Source organism: Electrona antarctica (genome assembly GCF_951216825.1).
Source record: "Electrona antarctica genome assembly, chromosome: 21".
Lineage (NCBI taxonomy): Eukaryota > Metazoa > Chordata > Actinopteri > Myctophiformes > Myctophidae > Electrona > Electrona antarctica.
The window spans coordinates 2,303,397-2,323,839 of NC_136802.1; positions in this window are offsets into that span (position 1 = coordinate 2,303,397).

Consider the following 20,443-nt stretch of genomic DNA (forward strand, 5'->3'; position numbering starts at 1 on the left):
TGCTTGAATTGTACTGTATTATATGTATATAATTATAAACGAAACTTGCCAACTTGGCACGCATTACTTCACTCCTTGTTAAATGTCAGAACGTTAATAAGTTAACTGATGTTACAGTTACTTTCACATAATGAGAAAGAAGTTAATTTGTACTGTTCACCACACGACCAAATGCTATATTAAAACTCGGCAATGATAAAAGGCCCTATTGATTAGTCTACTGCGGTGATTGATTTCCTGCAATCCCGTCGGATTTGGAAAGCAAATATATGGACATGCATGGACACAGGACATATTTTCTTTTTTTTCTTTTCTTGTGGGATTAATTCGTTTTTGGACTAAAGGCTATAGGCTATTTCATCCGATCCAACTACGTTGTATGTTTCCTCAGCTGCAGGTTAGAGTTGGCTATTCTGTGTGGCGTCCGCATGTGATCAATATACATTATTATAAATTAATACCACGACGCAAATGGAGGCAGATAGGTGCTTGCAGCAAAGGCATTTAGGCCTACGTGAAACTTTAATTGGCTGAGTCTTTGTCAACATGCTGATCAGCGAGTTACAGTGGCAATAATAATCATCATCAACAGCCTTTCTTGTCTGTCTGTCCGTCATGTTTGTGAACAAGCGCGAGTGGAGGTGAGCTGGCTTAAAACTATGATATGACTGGCCGACTTTCAAACACGCTGATGCCATTCATTCAAATAGGCTAATGTGGTCTTCTATTTTTTAGATAGGGCTAATTCCCCCCCCCCCCCCCCCCCCCCCCCCCCCCACACACACACACACCGACAGTCAGACTGACTCAAAGGAGCTCCGTAACAAAACAATTTCAATAGGCCTACTGCAGGCATTACTACACTAAACAACGTTGGATTCGTACAGTGCAGAATGCAGATAAGTATGTTCTTATTATAATTGTGAGTTTGTTTTTTAACATGCAGCGCGAGTCCGCGAGAGCCGATCTACAAGCTCACAGCGCGTTGCACTGCGAGTAGAAAGCTGTCAAGTGAGCAGCGCAATCGCGCATGCTAGAAATATCCTAATAAATAAATAAAAAGGTGTCGGGCTTGCAGGGGCAGTTTCTGTATGGCACTCTAGGCTAACCTGCCTCTAGAATGCATGCATTTAGGCATACAAGTGATACTTGGCTTTTATATAAGCTATCATTTTTTTATGTGCTGACCAATGTTTTGGACACATATACATATTTTATCTGAGATTTGGGGACTTTTAATTGAGTCAGCATGAAGACTAAAGCCTTCTGAATAAATCTACGCAAGCAGTACACGACCCTCTGAGCTGGCGCAGCTTTTAGCGGAGGTCCCGACCAAACAACGTCACCGTCAAGTTCACGTTCAAGTTCATGAATTCCCACGTAATGTGGGAATCCACGTAAATGCCTGTCCGCTCACGCTCCGCTCACGTAACGTCACTTTATGAGCGTAAACGCCGTTGTGAATGAGGACCTGGCTCTTTAGAAAACTAAAAATGAAAGTTGTTTTTTAAACAAATCTTCTCTGTTCAGAGATATAGCTCAGGGGTGATTTCACCCAACAGCACCATTGAGCACCCCTCTTTGAGAAGCACTGGTCTATATGGGGTTAGATGAGTAAATCACCCCTCTTTGAGAAGCACTGGTCTATATGGGGTTAGATGGGAGTAAATCACCCCTCTTTGAGAAGCACTGGGTCTATATGGGGTTAGATGAGAGTAAATCACCCCTCTTTGAGAAGCACTGGGTCTATATGGGGTTAGAGGAGAGTAAAGCACCCCTCTTTGAGAAGCACTGGGTCTATATGGGGTTAGATGAGAGTAAATCACCCCTCTGAGAAGCACTGGGTCTATATGGGGTTAGATGAGGGTAAATCACCCCTCTTTGAGAAGCACTGGGTCTACATGGGGTTAGAGGAGAGTAAAGCACCCCTCTTTGAGAAGCACTGGGTCTATATGGGGTTAGATGAGAGTAAATCACCCCTCTTTGAGAAGCACTGGGTCTATATGGGGTTAGATGAGAGTAACTCACCCCTCTTTGAGAAGCACTGGGTCTATATGGGGTTAGATGAGAGTAAATCACCCCTCTTTGAGAAGCACTGGTCTATATGGGGTTAGATGAGAGTAAATCACCCCTCTTTGAGAAGCACTGGGTCTATATGGGGTTAGATGAGAGTAAATCACCCTCTTTGAGAAGCACTGGGTCTATATGGGGTTAGATGAGAGTAAAGTACCTCTTTGAGAAGCACTGGGTCTATATGGGGTTAGATGAGAGTAAATCACCCTCTTTGAGAAGCACTGGGTCTATATGGGGTTAGATGAGAGTAAATCACCCCTCTTTGAGAAGCACTGGGTCTATATGGGGTTAGATGAGAGTAAAGCACCTCTTTGAGAAGCACTGGGTCTATATGGGGTTAGATGAGGGTAAATCACCCCTCTTTGAGAAGCACTGGTCTATATGGGGTTAGATGAGAGTAAAGCACCTCTTTGAGAAGCACTGGTCTATATGGGGTTAGATGAGAGTAAAGTACCTCTTTGAGAAGCACTGGGTCTATATGGGGTTAGATGAGAGTAACTCACCCTCTTTGAGAAGCACTGGGTCTATATGGGGTTAGATGAGAGTAAATCACCCCTCTTTGAGAAGCACTGGGTCTACATGGGGTTAGATGAGGGTAAATCACCCCTCTTTGAGAAGCACTGGGTCTATATGGGGTTAGATGAGAGTAAATCACCCCTCTTTGAGAAGCACTGGGTCTATATGGGGTTAGATGAGAGTAACTCACCCTCTTTGAGAAGCACTGGGTCTATATGGGGTTAGATGAGAGTAACTCACCCTCTTTGAGAAGCACTGGGTCTATATGGGGTTAGATGAGAGTAAAGCACCCCTCTTTGAGAAGCACTGGTCTATATGGGGTTAGATGAGAGTAAAGCACCCCTCTTTGAGAAGCACTGGGTCTATATGGGGTTAGATGAGAGTAAAGCACCCCTCTTTGAGAAGCACTGGGTCTATATGGGGTTAGATGAGAGTAACTCACCCTCTTTGAGAAGCACTGGGTCTATATGGGGTTAGATGAGAGTAACTCACCCTCTTTGAGAAGCACTGGGTCTATATGGGGTTAGATGAGAGTAAATCACCCCTCTTTGAGAAGCACTGGTCTATATGGGGTTAGATGAGAGTAAATCACCCCTCTTTGAGAAGCACTGGGTCTATATGGGGTTAGATGAGAGTAAAGCACCTCTTTGAGAAGCACTGGGTCTATATGGGGTTAGATGAGAGTTAATCACCCCTCTTTGAGAAGCACTGGGTCTATATGGGGTTAGATGAGAGTAAATCACCCCTCTTTGAGAAGCACTGGGTCTATATGGGGTTAGATGAGAGTAAAGCACCTCTTTGAGAAGCACTGGGTCTATATGGGGTTAGATGAGAGTAATTCACCCTCTTTGAGAAGCACTGGGTCTATATGGGGTTAGATGAGGGTAAATCACCCCTCTTTGAGAAGCACTGGGTCTATATGGGGTTAGATGAGAGTAACTCACCCTCTTTGAGAAGCACTGGGTCTATATGGGGTTAGATGAGAGTAACTCACCCTCTTTGAGAAGCACTGGGTCTATATGGGGTTAGATGAGAGTAAATCACCCCTCTTTGAGAAGCACTGGTCTATATGGGGTTAGATGAGGGTAAATCAACCCTCTTTGAGAAGCACTGGGTCTATATGGGGTTAGATGAGAGTAAATCACCCTCTTTGAGAAGCACTGGGTCTATATGGGGTTAGATGAGAGTGAATCACCCCTCTTTGAGAAGCACTGGGTCTATATGGGGTTAGATGAGGGTAAATCACCCTCTTTGAGAAGCACTGGGTCTATATGGGGTTAGATGTGAGTGAATCACCCCTCTTTGAGAAGCACTGGGTCTATATGGGGTTAGATGAGGGTAAATCACCCTCTTTGAGAAGCACTGGGTCTATATGGGGTTAGATGAGAGTAACTCACCCCTCTTTGAGAAGCACTGGGTCTATATGGGGTTAGATGAGGGTAAATCACCCTCTTTGAGAAGCACTGGGTCTATATGGGGTTAGATGTGAGTGAATCACCCCTCTTTGAGAAGCACTGGGTCTATATGGGGTTAGATGAGGGTAAATCACCCTCTTTGAGAAGCACTGGTCTATATGGGGTTAGATGTGAGTAAATCACCCTCTTTGAGAAGCACTGGGTCTATATGGGGTTAGATGAGAGTGAATCACCCCTCTTTGAGAAGCACTGGGTCTATATGGGGTTAGATGAGGGTAAATCACCCCTCTTTGAGAAGCACTGGGTCTATATGGGGTTAGATGAGAGTAAATCACCCTCTTTGAGAAGCACTGGGTCTATATGGGGTTAGATGAGGGTAAATCACCCCTCTTTGAGAAGCACTGGGTCTATATGGGGTTAGATGAGAGTAAATCACCCTCTTTGAGAAGCACTGGTCTATATGGGGTTAGATGAGAGTAAATCACCCTCTTTGAGAAGCACTGGGTCTATATGGGGTTAGATGAGAGTAAATCACCCTCTTTGAGAAGCACTGGGTCTATATGGGGTTAGATGAGAGTAAATCACCCTCTTTGAGAAGCACTGGTCTGTATGGGGTTAGATGAGAGTAAATCACCTCTTTGAGAAGCACTGGGTCTATATGGGGTTAGATGAGAGTAAATCACCTCTTTGAGAAGCACTGGTCTATATGGGGTTAGATGAGAGTAAATCACCCTCTTTGAGAAGCACTGGGTCTATATGGGGTTAGATGAGAGTAAATCACCTCTTTGAGAAGCACTGGGTCTATATGGGGTTAGATGAGAGTAAATCACCCCTTTGAGAAGCACTGGGTCTATATGGGGTTAGATGAGAGTAAATCACCTCTTTGAGAAGCACTGGGTCTATATGGGGTTAGATGAGAGTAAATCACCTCTTTGAGAAGCACTGGTCTATATGGGGTTAGATGAGAGTAAATCACCCTCTTTGAGAAGCACTGGGTCTATATGGGGTTAGATGAGAGTAAATCACCTCTTTGAGAAGCACTGGGTCTATATGGGGTTAGATGAGGGTAAATCACCTCTTTGAGAAGCACTGGGTCTACATGGGGTTAGATGAGGGTAAATCACCTCTTTGAGAAGCACTGGGTCTATATGGGGTTAGATGAGAGTAAATCACCTCTTTGAGAAGCACTGGGTCTATATGGGGTTAGATGAGAGTAAATCACCCCTCTTTGAGAAGCACTGGGTCTATATGGGGTTAGATGAGAGTAAATCACCTCTCTTTGAGAAGCACTGGGTCTATATGGGGTTAGATGAGAGTAAAACACCCCTCTTTGAGAAGCACTGGTCTGTATGGGGTTAGATGAGGGTAAATCACCCCTCTTTGAGAAGCACTGGTCTGTATGGGGTTAGATGAGAGTAAAGCACCCCTCTTTGAGAAGCACTGGTCTATATGGGGTTAGATGAGAGTAAATCACCTATCTTTGAGAAGCACTGGGTCTATATGGGGTTAGATGAGGGTAAATCACCTCTTTGAGAAGCACTGGGTCTATATGGGGTTAGATGAGAGTTAATCACCCCTCTTTGAGAAGCACTGGGTCTATATGGGGTTAGAGGAGAGTAAATCACCCCTCTTTGAGAAGCACTGGGTCTATATGGGGTTAGATGAGGGTAAATCACCTCTTTGAGAAGCACTGGGTCTATATGGGGTTAGATGAGAGTAATTCACCCTCTTTGAGAAGCACTGGGTCTATATGGGGTTAGATGAGAGTAAATCACCTCTTTGAGAAGCACTGGGTCTATATGGGGTTAGATGAGGGTAAATCACCCCTCTTTGAGAAGCACTGGGTCTATATGGGGTTAGATGAGAGTAACTCACCCCTCTTTGAGAAGCACTGGGTCTATATGGGGTTAGATGAGAGTAACTCACCCTCTTTGAGAAGCACTGGGTCTATATGGGGTTAGATGAGAGTAAATCACCCCTCTTTGAGAAGCACTGGGTCTATATGGGGTTAGATGAGAGTAAATCACCCCTCTTTGAGAAGCACTGGGTCTACATGGGGTTAGATGAGAGTAAATCACCCCTCTTTGAGAAGCACTGGGTCTATATGGGGTTAGATGAGGGTAAATCACCCCTCTTTGAGAAGCACTGGTCTATATGGGGTTAGATGAGAGTAAATCACCTCTTTGAGAAGCACTGGGTCTATATGGGGTTAGAGTTGAGTTAATCACCCTCTTTGAGAAGCACTGGGTCTATATGGGGTTAGATGAGAGTAAATCACCCTCTTTGAGAAGCACTGGGTCTATATGGGGTTAGAGGAGAGTTAATCACCCTCTTTGAGAAGCACTGGGTCTATATGGGGTTAGAGGAGAGTTAATCACCCTCTTTGAGAAGCACTGGGTCTATATGGGGTTAGATGAGAGTAAATCACCCTCTTTGAGAAGCACTGGGTCTATATGGGGTTAGAGGAGAGTAAATCACCCCTCTTTGAGAAGCACTGGGTCTATATGGGGTTAGATGAGGGTAAATCACCTCTTTGAGAAGCACTGGGTCTATATGGGGTTAGATGAGGGTAAATCACCCCTCTTTGAGAAGCACTGGGTCTATATGGGGTTAGATGAGAGTAAATCACCCCTCTTTGAGAAGCACTGGGTCTATATGGGGTTAGATGAGAGTAAATCACCCCTCTTTGAGAAGCACTGGGTCTATATGGGGTTAGATGAGAGTAAATCACCCCATAGAGAAGCACTGGGTCTATATGGGGTTAGATGAGAGTAAATCACCCCTCTTTGAGAAGCACTGGGTCTATATGGGGTTAGATGAGAGTAAATCACCCCATAGAGAAGCACTGGGTCTATATGGGGTTAGATGAGAGTAAATCACCCCTCTTTGAGAAGCACTGGGTCTATATGGGGTTAGATGAGAGTAAATCACCCCATAGAGAAGCACTGGGTCTATATGGGGTTAGAGGGGAGTAAATCACCCCTCTTTGAGAAGCACTGGGTCTATATGGGGTTAGATGAGAGTAAAGCACCCCTTTGAGAAGCACTGGGTCTATATGGGGTTAGATGAGAGTAAATCACCCTCTTTGAGAAGCACTGGTCTATATGGGGTTAGATGAGAGTAAAGCACCCCTTTGAGAAGCACTGGGTCTATATGGGGTTAGATGAGGGTAAATCACCTCTTTGAGAAGCACTGGGTCTATATGGGGTTAGATGAGAGTAAATCACCCCTCTTTGAGAAGCACTGGGTCTATATGGGGTTAGAGGAGGGTAAATCACCCTCTTTGAGAAGCACTGGGTCTACATGGGGTTAGATGAGAGTAAAGCACCCCATAGAGAAGCACTGGTCTATATGGGGTTAGATGAGAGTAAATCACCCTCTTTGAGAAGCACTGGGTCTATATGGGGTTAGATGAGAGTAAATCACCCTCTTTGAGAAGCACTGGGTCTATATGGGGTTAGATGAGAGTAAATCACCTCTTTGAGAAGCACTGGGTCTATATGGGGTTAGATGAGGGTAAATCACCCCCCTTTGAGAAGCACTGGGTCTATATGGGGTTAGATGAGAGTAAATCACCCCCCTTTGAGAAGCACTGGGTCTATATGGGGTTAGATGAGAGTAAATCACCCTCTTTGAGAAGCACTGGGTCTATATGGGGTTAGATGAGAGTAAATCACCCCCCTTTGAGAAGCACTGGGTCTATATGGGGTTAGATGAGAGTAAATCACCCCCCTTTGAGAAGCACTGGGTCTATATGGGGTTAGATGAGAGTAAAGCACCCCATAGAGAAGCACTGGGTCTATATGGGGTTAGATGAGAGTAAAGCACCCCATAGAGAAGCACTGGGTCTATATGGGGTTAGATGAGGAGTAAAGCACCCCTCTTTGAGAAGCACTGGGTCTATATGGGGTTAGATGAGAGTAAATCACCCTCTTTGAGAAGCACTGGGTCTATATGGGGTTAGATGAGAGTAAATCACCCCATAGAGAAGCACTGGGTCTATATGGGGTTAGATGAGAGTAAATCACCTCTTTGAGAAGCACTGGGTCTATATGGGGTTAGATGAGAGTAAATCACCCCTCTTTGAGAAGCACTGGGTCTATATGGGGTTAGATGAGAGTAAATCACCCCTCTTTGAGAAGCACTGGGTCTATATGGGGTTAGATGAGAGTTAATCACCCCTCTTTGAGAAGCACTGGTCTATATGGGGTTAGATGAGAGTTAATCACCCCTCTTTGAGAAGCACTGGTCTATATGGGGTTAGATGAGAGTAAATCACCCCTCTTTGAGAAGCACTGGTCTATATGGGGTTAGATGAGAGTAAAACACCCCTCTTTGAGAAGCACTGGGTCTATATGGGGTTAGATGAGAGTTAATCACCCCTCTTTGAGAAGCACTGGGTCTACATGGGGTTAGATGAGAGTAAATCACCCCTCTTTGAGAAGCACTGGTCTATATGGGGTTAGATGAGAGTTAATCACCCCTCTTTGAGAAGCACTGGGTCTACATGGGGTTAGATGAGAGTAAATCACCCTCTTTGAGAAGCACTGGGTCTATATGGGGTTAGATGAGAGTAAAACACCCCTCTTTGAGAAGCACTGGGTCTATATGGGGTTAGATGAGAGTAAATCACCCTCTTTGAGAAGCACTGGGTCTATATGGGGTTAGATGAGAGTAAAACACCCCTCTTTGAGAAGCACTGGGTCTATATGGGGTTAGATGAGAGTTAATCACCCCTCTTTGAGAAGCACTGGGTCTACATGGGGTTAGATGAGAGTAAATCACCCCTCTTTGAGAAGCACTGGTCTATATGGGGTTAGATGAGAGTTAATCACCCCTCTTTGAGAAGCACTGGGTCTATATGGGGTTAGATGAGAGTAAAACACCCCTCTTTGAGAAGCACTGGTCTATATGGGGTTAGATGAGGGTAAATCACCCCTCTTTGAGAAGCACTGGGTCTATATGGGGTTAGATGGGGGTAAATCACCCCTCTTTGAGAAGCACTGGGTCTATATGGGGTTAGATGAGGGTAAATCACCTCTTTGAGAAGCACTGGTCTATATGGGGTTAGATGAGGGTAAATCACCCCTCTTTGAGAAGCACTGGGTCTATATGGGGTTAGATGGGAGTAAATCACCCCCCTTTGAGAAGCACTGGGTCTATATGGGGTTAGATGAGAGTAAATCACCCCTCTTTGAGAAGCACTGGTCTATATGGGGTTAGATGAGAGTAAATCACCCCTCTTTGAGAAGCACTGGTCTATATGGGGTTAGATGAGGGTAAATCACCCCTCTTTGAGAAGCACTGGTCTATATGGGGTTAGATGAGAGTAAATCACCCCTCTTTGAGAAGCACTGGGTCTATATGGGGTTAGATGAGAGTTAATCACCTCTTTGAGAAGCACTGGGTCTATATGGGGTTAGATGAGAGTAAATCACCCCTCTTTGAGAAGCACTGGGTCTATATGGGGTTAGATGAGAGTAAATCACCCCTCTTTGAGAAGCACTGGGTCTATATGGGGTTAGATGAGGGTAAATCACCCCTCTTTGAGAAGCACTGGGTCTATATGGGGTTAGATGAGGGTAAATCACCCCTCTTTGAGAAGCACTGGGTCTATATGGGGTTAGATGAGAGTTAATCACCTCTTTGAGAAGCACTGGGTCTATATGGGGTTAGATGAGAGTAAATCACCCCTCTTTGAGAAGCACTGGGTCTATATGGGGTTAGATGAGAGTAAATCACCCCTCTTTGGGAAGCACTGGGTCTATATGGGGTTAGATGGGAGTAAATCACCCCTCTTTGAGAAGCACTGGGTCTATATGGGGTTAGATGAGAGTAAATCACCCCTCTTTGAGAAGCACTGGGTCTATATGGGGTTAGATGAGAGTTAATCACCTCTTTGAGAAGCACTGGGTCTATATGGGGTTAGATGAGAGTAAATCACCCCTCTTTGAGAAGCACTGGGTCTATATGGGGTTAGATGAGAGTAAATCACCCCTCTTTGGGAAGCACTGGGTCTATATGGGGTTAGATGGGAGTAAATCACCCCTCTTTGAGAAGCACTGGGTCTATATGGGGTTAGATGAGAGTAAATCACCCCTCTTTGAGAAGCACTGGGTCTATATGAGGTTAGATGAGAGTAAATCACCTCTTTGAGAAGCACTGGTTCTATATGGGGTTAGATGAGAGTAAATCACCCCCCTTTGAGAAGCACTGGGTCTATATGGGGTTAGATGAGAGTAAATCACCCCTCTTTGAGAAGCACTGGGTCTACATGGGGTTAGATGAGAGTAAATCACCTCTTTGAGAAGCACTGGGTCTATATGGGGTTAGATGAGAGTAAATCACCTCTTTGAGAAGCACTGGGTCTATATGGGGTTAGAGTTGAGTTAATCACCCTCTTTGAGAAGCACTGGGTCTATATGGGGTTAGATGAGAGTAAATCACCCTCTTTGAGAAGCACTGGGTCTATATGGGGTTAGAGGAGAGTTAATCACCCTCTTTGAGAAGCACTGGGTCTATATGGGGTTAGAGGAGAGTTAATCACCCTCTTTGAGAAGCACTGGGTCTATATGGGGTTAGATGAGAGTAAATCACCCTCTTTGAGAAGCACTGGGTCTATATGGGGTTAGAGGAGAGTAAATCACCCCTCTTTGAGAAGCACTGGGTCTATATGGGGTTAGATGAGGGTAAATCACCTCTTTGAGAAGCACTGGGTCTATATGGGGTTAGATGAGGGTAAATCACCCCTCTTTGAGAAGCACTGGGTCTATATGGGGTTAGATGAGAGTAAATCACCCCTCTTTGAGAAGCACTGGGTCTATATGGGGTTAGATGAGAGTAAATCACCCCTCTTTGAGAAGCACTGGGTCTATATGGGGTTAGATGAGAGTAAATCACCCCATAGAGAAGCACTGGGTCTATATGGGGTTAGATGAGAGTAAATCACCCCTCTTTGAGAAGCACTGGGTCTATATGGGGTTAGATGAGAGTAAATCACCCCATAGAGAAGCACTGGGTCTATATGGGGTTAGAGGGGAGTAAATCACCCCATAGAGAAGCACTGGGTCTATATGGGGTTAGATGAGAGTAAAGCACCCCTTTGAGAAGCACTGGGTCTATATGGGGTTAGATGAGAGTAAATCACCCTCTTTGAGAAGCACTGGTCTATATGGGGTTAGATGAGAGTAAAGCACCCCTTTGAGAAGCACTGGGTCTATATGGGGTTAGATGAGGGTAAATCACCTCTTTGAGAAGCACTGGGTCTATATGGGGTTAGATGAGAGTAAATCACCCCTCTTTGAGAAGCACTGGGTCTATATGGGGTTAGAGGAGGGTAAATCACCCTCTTTGAGAAGCACTGGGTCTACATGGGGTTAGATGAGAGTAAAGCACCCCATAGAGAAGCACTGGTCTATATGGGGTTAGATGAGAGTAAATCACCCTCTTTGAGAAGCACTGGGTCTATATGGGGTTAGATGAGAGTAAATCACCCTCTTTGAGAAGCACTGGGTCTACATGGGGTTAGATGAGAGTAAATCACCCTCTTTGAGAAGCACTGGGTCTATATGGGGTTAGATGAGAGTAAATCACCTCTTTGAGAAGCACTGGGTCTATATGGGGTTAGATGAGGGTAAATCACCCCCCTTTGAGAAGCACTGGGTCTATATGGGGTTAGATGAGAGTAAATCACCCCCCTTTGAGAAGCACTGGGTCTATATGGGGTTAGATGAGAGTAAATCACCCTCTTTGAGAAGCACTGGGTCTATATGGGGTTAGATGAGAGTAAATCACCCCCCTTTGAGAAGCACTGGGTCTATATGGGGTTAGATGAGAGTAAATCACCCCCCTTTGAGAAGCACTGGGTCTATATGGGGTTAGATGAGAGTAAAGCACCCCATAGAGAAGCACTGGGTCTATATGGGGTTAGATGAGAGTAAAGCACCCCATAGAGAAGCACTGGGTCTATATGGGGTTAGATGAGGAGTAAAGCACCCCTCTTTGAGAAGCACTGGGTCTATATGGGGTTAGATGAGAGTAAATCACCCCTCTTTGAGAAGCACTGGGTCTATATGGGGTTAGATGAGAGTAAATCACCCCATAGAGAAGCACTGGGTCTATATGGGGTTAGATGAGAGTAAATCACCTCTTTGAGAAGCACTGGGTCTATATGGGGTTAGATGAGAGTAAATCACCCCTCTTTGAGAAGCACTGGGTCTATATGGGGTTAGATGAGAGTAAATCACCCCTCTTTGAGAAGCACTGGGTCTATATGGGGTTAGATGAGAGTAAATCACCCCTCTTTGAGAAGCACTGGGTCTATATGGGGTTAGATGAGAGTTAATCACCCCTCTTTGAGAAGCACTGGTCTATATGGGGTTAGATGAGAGTTAATCACCCCTCTTTGAGAAGCACTGGTCTATATGGGGTTAGATGAGAGTAAATCACCCCTCTTTGAGAAGCACTGGTCTATATGGGGTTAGATGAGAGTAAAACACCCCTCTTTGAGAAGCACTGGGTCTATATGGGGTTAGATGAGAGTTAATCACCCCTCTTTGAGAAGCACTGGGTCTACATGGGGTTAGATGAGAGTAAATCACCCCTCTTTGAGAAGCACTGGTCTATATGGGGTTAGATGAGAGTTAATCACCCCTCTTTGAGAAGCACTGGGTCTATATGGGGTTAGATGAGAGTGAATCACCCTCTTTGAGAAGCACTGGGTCTACATGGGGTTAGATGAGAGTAAATCACCCTCTTTGAGAAGCACTGGGTCTATATGGGGTTAGATGAGAGTAAAACACCCCTCTTTGAGAAGCACTGGGTCTATATGGGGTTAGATGAGAGTAAATCACCCTCTTTGAGAAGCACTGGGTCTATATGGGGTTAGATGAGAGTAAAACACCCCTCTTTGAGAAGCACTGGGTCTATATGGGGTTAGATGAGAGTTAATCACCCCTCTTTGAGAAGCACTGGGTCTACATGGGGTTAGATGAGAGTAAATCACCCCTCTTTGAGAAGCACTGGTCTATATGGGGTTAGATGAGAGTTAATCACCCCTCTTTGAGAAGCACTGGGTCTATATGGGGTTAGATGAGAGTAAAACACCCCTCTTTGAGAAGCACTGGTCTATATGGGGTTAGATGAGGGTAAATCACCCCTCTTTGAGAAGCACTGGGTCTATATGGGGTTAGATGGGGGTAAATCACCCCTCTTTGAGAAGCACTGGGTCTATATGGGGTTAGATGAGGGTAAATCACCTCTTTGAGAAGCACTGGTCTATATGGGGTTAGATGAGGGTAAATCACCCCTCTTTGAGAAGCACTGGGTCTATATGGGGTTAGATGGGAGTAAATCACCCCCCTTTGAGAAGCACTGGGTCTATATGGGGTTAGATGAGAGTAAATCACCCCTCTTTGAGAAGCACTGGTCTATATGGGGTTAGATGAGAGTAAATCACCCCTCTTTGAGAAGCACTGGTCTATATGGGGTTAGATGAGGGTAAATCACCCCTCTTTGAGAAGCACTGGTCTATATGGGGTTAGATGAGAGTAAATCACCCCTCTTTGAGAAGCACTGGGTCTATATGGGGTTAGATGAGAGTTAATCACCTCTTTGAGAAGCACTGGGTCTATATGGGGTTAGATGAGAGTAAATCACCCCTCTTTGAGAAGCACTGGGTCTATATGGGGTTAGATGAGAGTAAATCACCCCTCTTTGAGAAGCACTGGGTCTATATGGGGTTAGATGAGGGTAAATCACCCCTCTTTGAGAAGCACTGGGTCTATATGGGGTTAGATGAGGGTAAATCACCCCTCTTTGAGAAGCACTGGGTCTATATGGGGTTAGATGAGAGTTAATCACCTCTTTGAGAAGCACTGGGTCTATATGGGGTTAGATGAGAGTAAATCACCCCTCTTTGAGAAGCACTGGGTCTATATGGGGTTAGATGAGAGTAAATCACCCCTCTTTGGGAAGCACTGGGTCTATATGGGGTTAGATGGGAGTAAATCACCCCTCTTTGAGAAGCACTGGGTCTATATGGGGTTAGATGAGAGTAAATCACCCCTCTTTGAGAAGCACTGGGTCTATATGGGGTTAGATGAGAGTTAATCACCTCTTTGAGAAGCACTGGGTCTATATGGGGTTAGATGAGAGTAAATCACCCCTCTTTGAGAAGCACTGGGTCTATATGGGGTTAGATGAGAGTAAATCACCCCTCTTTGGGAAGCACTGGGTCTATATGGGGTTAGATGGGAGTAAATCACCCCTCTTTGAGAAGCACTGGGTCTATATGGGGTTAGATGAGAGTAAATCACCCCTCTTTGAGAAGCACTGGGTCTATATGAGGTTAGATGAGAGTAAATCACCTCTTTGAGAAGCACTGGTTCTATATGGGGTTAGATGAGAGTAAATCACCCCCCTTTGAGAAGCACTGGGTCTATATGGGGTTAGATGAGAGTAACTCACCCCTCTTTGAGAAGCACTGGGTCTATATGGGGTTAGATGAGAGTAACTCACCCCTCTTTGAGAAGCACTGGGTCTATATGGGGTTAGATGAGGGTAAATCACCCCCCTTTGAGAAGCACTGGGTCTATATGGGGTTAGATGAGGGTAAATCACCCCCCTTTGAGAAGCACTGGGTCTATATGGGGTTAGATGAGGGTAAATCACCCCTCTTTGAGAAGCACTGGGTCTATATGGGGTTAGATGAGGGTAAATCACCCCTCTTTGAGAAGCACTGGGTCTATATGGGGTTAGATGAGGGTAAATCACCCCTCTTTGAGAAGCACTGGGTCTATATGGGGTTAGATGAGAGTAAATCACCTCTTTGAGAAGCACTGGGTCTATATGGGGTTAGATGAGAGTAAATCACCCCTCTTTGAGAAGCACTGGGTCTATATGGGGTTAGATGAGAGTAAATCACCCCTCTTTGAGAAGCACTGGTCTATATGGGGTTAGATGAGAGTAACTCACCCCTCTTTGAGAAGCACTGGGTCTATATGGGGTTAGATGAGAGTTAATCACCCCTCTTTGAGAAGCACTGGGTCTATATGGGGTTAGATGAGTAAAGCACCCCTCTTTGAGAAGCACTGGGTCTATATGGGGTTAGATGAGAGTTAATCACCCCTCTTTGAGAAGCACTGGGTCTATATGGGGTTAGATGAGAGTTAATCACCCCTCTTTGAGAAGCACTGGGTCTATATGGGGTTAGATGAGAGTAACTCACCCCTCTTTGAGAAGCACTGGGTCTATATGGGGTTAGATGAGTTAATCACCCCTCTTTGAGAAGCACTGGGTCTATATGGGGTTAGATGAGAGTAAATCACCCCTCTTTGAGAAGCACTGGGTCTATATGGGGTTAGATGAGTTAATCACCCCTCTTTGAGAAGCACTGGGTCTATATGGGGTTAGATGAGAGTAAATCACCTCTTTGAGAAGCACTGGTCTATATGGGGTTAGATGAGAGTAAATCACCCCTTTGAGAAGCACTGGTCTATATGGGGTTAGATGAGAGTAAATCACCCTCTTTGAGAAGCACTGGGTCTATATGGGGTTAGAGGAGAGTAAATCACCCCTCTTTGAGAAGCACTGGTCTATATGGGGTTAGATGAGAGTAACTCACCCCTCTTTGAGAAGCACTGGGTCTATATGGGGTTAGATGAGAGTTAATCACCCCTCTTTGAGAAGCACTGGGTCTATATGGGGTTAGATGAGTAAAGCACCCCTCTTTGAGAAGCACTGGGTCTATATGGGGTTAGATGAGTTAATCACCCCTCTTTGAGAAGCACTGGGTCTATATGGGGTTAGATGAGAGTTAATCACCCCTCTTTGAGAAGCACTGGGTCTATATGGGGTTAGATGAGAGTAACTCACCCCTCTTTGAGAAGCACTGGGTCTATATGGGGTTAGATGAGTTAATCACCCCTCTTTGAGAAGCACTGGGTCTATATGGGGTTAGATGAGAGTAAATCACCCCTCTTTGAGAAGCACTGGGTCTATATGGGGTTAGATGAGTTAATCACCCCTCTTTGAGAAGCACTGGGTCTATATGGGGTTAGATGAGAGTAAATCACCTCTCTTTGAGAAGCACTGGGTCTATATGGGGTTAGATGAGAGTAAATCACCTCTTTGAGAAGCACTGGGTCTATATGGGGTTAGATGAGAGTAAATCACCTCTTTGAGAAGCACTGGGTCTATATGGGGTTAGATGAGAGTAAATCAGGTAAACCTATCCAGTACCTGCAGAGCCCTGAGAGCTCCTACAGCCAGGGACACACACAGCCGTCTCGTAAGGTACATATAGTGGAGTAGAAGTAAACGTATTGGAGAATTGGAGATACTGTAAGTAAAGTACAAATGTACTTAATGCTGAACTTACTGTAACCTATTCCAAGAACTCGTTAAGTGTTGAAATAATATCTGCTTTATGTGCTTAAATAATATCTATTAAGAGGTTTTTTTTATCACACCGTGTGAAGTGAGGAGCACTCTTATCATCGTACATCAGCCAATAAAACTAAAATAAATCATAAATCAACATTAACCTTATACAGACCTTGAAACATACCTTGGTTACGTCAACAATAACAACAGTAGTCCCTTATTGGCCAAGGGTCTTCACCGACATACCGACAGACAGCCGATTTGCTCAGACACTATGACGTAAATTCTCCATTCATTGTCAATGTGGTCAGACAGAATCTACACTATAGCCGTTTAAATATCTGCAGGTTACTGAAACTCCCAGGTTGTTCCATGAAGATCCTTCCAGTTTACTGAAACATCGCAGCGACTGAGAACTATAATCCATGCAAAACATTTTTCTGGAAGCTTTTTTGTGGACCGAATGAGCTTTAACCTGTTTTTATTAAATATCTCTAGTACCTAACCAAAGATAACCGATCTACACACATCTTGTAGATGTAGATCTGCTGTTTTCGGTATGCGACATATTTCCACAGAATAAGGACACGCTGGCTTCCATGAAATACAAATGATTGAAATGAGTCGTGGCGATTGGCTGAGAACTTTAAACACGTTCACTGCGGAACACGACCATTCATGGTTTAATTAGCTGTTTTTGATCACTTTCAAGAGATACATGGTTTGTTGGACACGGTAGGATTACGTCACACGTTTTCACATGAAGGAGCAGTGGTCCGACCGGATTAAGGTTGGTGAGGGGTGCGTTAAGGGTTGGGAGAGGGTTAAGGTTGGTGAGGGGTGCGTTAAGGGTTGGGAGAGGGTTAAGGCTCAGTCTGGATTTTCGGTAGTGAGGTGACAAAATCCTTCTAGGTGCAAGGCTCAAAGATATAAGTTGAGGTGAAGAAAATACTAACCGATGACTAGTCTAAACTAAGTACTGCACCCGCATTGCGCCTCCATTTCCCAACAGCCCTGAGAACGCTGTGCGACTGGGCCCGTGTCTCCCAGGTCCCTGAGAACGCTGTGCGACTGGGTCCGTGTCTCCCAGGTCCCTGAGAGCGCTGTGCGACTGGGTCCGTGTCTCCCAGGTCCCTGAGAGCGCTGTGCGACTGGGCCCGTGTCTCCCAGGTCCCTGAGAGCGCTGTGCGACTGGGCCCGTGTCTCCCAGGTCCCTGAGAGCGCTGTGCGACTGGGTCCGTGTCTCCCACAGCCCTGAGAACGCTGTGCGACTGGGTCCGTGTCTCCCAGGTCCCTGAGAACGCTGTGCGACTGGGCCCGTGTCTCCCAGGTCCCTGAGAGCGCTGTGCGACTGGGTCCGTGTCTCCCACAGCCCTGAGAACGCTGTGCGACTGGGTCCGTGTCTCCCAGGTCCCTGAGAACGCTGTGCGACTGGGTCCGTGTCTCCCACAGCCCTGAGAACGCTGTGCGACTGGGTCCGTGTCTCCCAGGTCCCTGAGAGCGCTGTGCGACTGGGTCCGTGTCTCCCAGGTCCCTGCAGAACGCTGTGCGACTGGGTCCGTGTCTCCCAGGTCCCTGAGAACGCTGTGCGACTGGGCCCGTGTCTCCCAGGTCCCTGAGAGCGCTGTGCGACTGGGTCCGTGTCTCCCACAGCCCTGAGAACGCTGTGCGACTGGGTCCGTGTCTCCCAGGTCCCTGAGAACGCTGTGCGACTGGGTCCGTGTCTCCCAGGTCCCTGCAGAACGCTGTGCGACTGGGTCCGTGTCTCCCAGGTCCCTGAGAACGCTGTGCGACTGGGTCCGTGTCTCCCAGGTCCCTGCAGAACGCTGTGCGACTGGGTCCGTGTCTCCCAGGTCCCTGAGAACGCTGTGCGACTGGGCCCGTCTCCCAGGTCCCTGAGAGCGCTGTGCGACTGGGCCCGTCTCCCAGGTCCCTGCAGAACGCTGTGCGACTGGGTCCGTGTCTCCCACAGCCCTGAGAACGCTGTGCGACTGGGTCCGTGTCTCCCAGGTCCCTGAGAGCGCTGTGCGACTGGGTCCGTGTCTCCCAGGTCCCTGCAGAACGCTGTGCGACTGGGTCCGTGTCTCCCAGGTCCCTGAGAACGCTGTGCGACTGGGCCCGTCTCCCAGGTCCCTGCAGAACGCTGTGCGACTGGGTCCGTGTCTCCCAGGTCCCTGCAGAACGCTGTGCGACTGGGTCCGTGTCTCCCAGGTCCCTGCAGAACGCTGTGCGACTGGGTCCGTGTCTCCCAGGTCCCTGAGAACGCTGTGCGACTGGGTCCGTGTCTCCCAGGTCCCTGAGAACGCTGTGCGACTGGGTCCGTGTCTCCCAGGTCCCTGCAGAACGCTGTGCGACTGGGTCCGTGTCTCCCAGGTCCCTGAGAACGCTGTGCGACTGGGCCCGTGTCTCCCAGGTCCCTGCAGAACGCTGTGCGACTGGGCCCGTGTCTCCCAGGTCCCTGAGAACGCTGTGCGACTGGGTCCGTGTCTCCCACAGCCCTGAGAACGCTGTGCGACTGGGTCCGTGTCTCCCAGGTCCCTGAGAACGCTGTGCGACTGGGTCCGTGTCTCCCAGGTCCCTGAGAACGCTGTGCGACTGGGTCCGTGTCTCCCAGGTCCCTGAGAACGCTGTGCGACTGGGTCCGTGTCTCCCAGGTCCCTGAGAACGCTGTGCGACTGGGTCCGTGTCTCCCAGGTCCCTGAGAACGCTGTGCGACTGGGTCCGTGTCTCCCAGGTCCCTGCAGAACGCTGTGCGACTGGGTCCGTGTCTCCCAGGTCCCTGCAGAACGCTGTGCGACTGGGTCCGTGTCTCCCAGGTCCCTGCAGAACGCTGTGCGACTGGGTCCGTGTCTCCCAGGTCCCTGAGAGCGCTGTGCGACTGGGTCCGTGTCTCCCAGGTCCCTGAGAGCGCTGTGCGACTGGGTCCGTGTCTCCCAACAGCCCTGAGAACGCTGTGCGACTGGGTCCGTGTCTCCCAGGTCCCTGAGAACGCTGTGCGACTGGGTCCGTGTCTCCCAGGTCCCTGAGAACGCTGTGCGACTGGGCCCGTGTCTCCCAGGTCCCTGAGAACGCTGTGCGACTGGGTCCGTGTCTCCCAGGTCCCTGAGAACGCTGTGCGACTGGGTCCGTGTCTCCCAGGTCCCTGAGAGCGCTGTGCGACTGGGTCCGTGTCTCCCAGGTCCCTGAGAGCGCTGTGCGACTGGGTCCGTGTCTCCCAACAGCCCTGAGAACGCTGTGCGACTGGGTCCGTGTCTCCCAGGTCCCTGAGAGCGCTGTGCGACTGGGCCCGTGTCTCCCAGGTCCCTGAGAACGCTGTGCGACTGGGTCCGTGTCTCCCAGGTCCCTGAGAACGCTGTGCGACTGGGTCCGTGTCTCCCAGGTCCCTGAGAACGCTGTGCGACTGGGTCCGTGTCTCCCAGGTCCCTGAGAACGCTGTGCGACTGGGTCCGTGTCTCCCAGGTCCCTGCAGAACGCTGTGCGACTGGGTCCGTGTCTCCCAGGTCCCTGAGAACGCTGTGCGACTGGGTCCGTGTCTCCCAGGTCCCTGAGAACGCTGTGCGACTGGGTCCGTGTCTCCCAGGTCCCTGCAGTTTATTTCACGATTTAAATTGTCCGAAGTCAACGTGTTAATCCATGGAGACAGTTAGGTTGGATCAGTGGTTCCCAAACTTTAACCTGAGACATTCTCCTGGGGACCCAAACTAGTGAAATGAGACATTCTCCTGGGGACCCAAACTAGTGAAATGAGACATTCTCCTGGGGACCCAAACTAGTGAAATGAGACATTCTCCTGGGGACCCAAACTAGTGAAATGAGACATTCTCCTGGGGACCCAAACTAGTGAAATGAGACATTCTCCTGGGGACCCAAACTAGTGAAATGAGACATTCTCCTGGGGACCCAAACTAGTGAAATGAGACATTCTCCTGGGGACCCAAACTAGTGAAATGAGACATTCTCCTGGGGACCCAAACTAGTGAAATGAGACAATCTCCTGGGGACCCAAACTAGTGAAATGAGACATTCTCCTGGGGACCCAAACTTTAACCTGAGAC